The sequence below is a fragment of the Camelus dromedarius genome, chromosome 15, assembly GCF_036321535.1.
Source record: "Camelus dromedarius isolate mCamDro1 chromosome 15, mCamDro1.pat, whole genome shotgun sequence".
NCBI classification, from domain to species: domain Eukaryota; kingdom Metazoa; phylum Chordata; class Mammalia; order Artiodactyla; family Camelidae; genus Camelus; species Camelus dromedarius.
Genome location: NC_087450.1, coordinates 51,255,594 through 51,257,145, shown reverse-complemented (window position 1 = coordinate 51,257,145; position 1,552 = coordinate 51,255,594).

Sequence of the window (1,552 nt, the reverse complement as noted above, 5' to 3'; positions counted from 1 at the left end):
GACCCTTTTCATTTCATAGACCCTGGCTGCCTTCAGGAGGGAGGGGGCAGCAGGAGGCAGAGACCAGTTGCAAAAGACCAAACAAACTTGAGAAAAATAAATTCCAGAGATGGAGGTCAAGTTTGAACTGAATGACTTGTTGCTGACAAAGCATCCATCAAGGGGGCCTGATACCAAAGGATGGATCATCCATCTGGTGGCCAAATCCTTGGAACAACCAGAGCAATTACTGAGTCCAGTACAGTTAACAAGCATCACATATACCATGGAAGGCACCGGAGATGCAGTGGTGGAAAAGGCACCATTCTTGTCCTTACTAGAGTTTCTAATCTACTGGGGTAGACAGACAAGTGGACAGGCATGGAAATGCAGGGTGGTAGGTACTCCAAAAAAAGGGGAACACAGGGTGTTATTGGAGGACACAGAGTGAGCACCTTGCTTGGTCTTGGAAGTTCAAGGAGAGTCTTCCAGGACAAGGTGACATCAGACTCAGGAATGCAGATGGCAAATAAGGAATAAATAATAAGAAGCCTGAAAGCAGGGGTCTGAGGCCTCAATTCATTGGACCATCCAGAGAGAGCTTTGCCGTGAAACTGACCGAGTTAAGCTTCAGGTCCCCTCACTTATCCGGGCCCTTTCCAAGGTCCTGGCAAGAGTCTAACGATGTACAATACAGTCAGAAGATTTTGTGCATTTTGAAAAAGTAAGATATTTAACTAAGATTAGTTAAGACTGCCTTCTCTTTCTACTCTGACTTTCCTTCAGTCACACTTTCCTTCATCATGTAGGGATGGCTTCCAGGAAGACTCCTATACCCACTACCCACCTTGCAGAATGACTGGGCACTCAATGAAGGTGAAGATCAGAGGCGCTATGCATGCGTTCTGAGGTGCCCCCACAGAAGCAGTAGACCACACACACAAAGAGACGTAGATGGAGCTAGCAGCTAGTCTGTGGGAAATTCTTTCAACTTTACTCAGTCTTATATGAGACACTTGATAGAAGTTTTCCTAAATCTTAAAAACTTTACATTACCAACAGCGAGTTATAAAACTGAAATAAAGTTCCCTAAACTATAAATGGTAAAAAGTAAAATCTGATCAATCATACTAGAGAAAAGACTAAATTATCTTTTCATTCTCTCTACACCAATTTTTTTAATATACATGAAAAGGTCATTGAAGAATAGGCAGCCAAAAATGTAGGGACAACCCATTACAGAGATGTATCAGGCAATTAATTATCAAAAGTATTAAGTTATAGATTATGGATTTTGTGGCATATATGATATTTGTCAGTTCTTTAAAATATATGATTTTTTGTGATTTCTTTTCCCTTTCTAAATATATATTTGCCTCCATACCTAATTTTGTTTTTGCAACTTTCATCATCATCATCATCTATTCATCTATTTAAAAAGAGGTTTATTATAAGGAATTGGCTCATACGATTATGGAGGCAGAAAAGTCCCAAGATCTGCAGTTGGCAAACTGGAAAGTCAAGAACTCTGATGTATTGTCTCCGTCCAAAGGCCTGATACCCAGAGGTACCG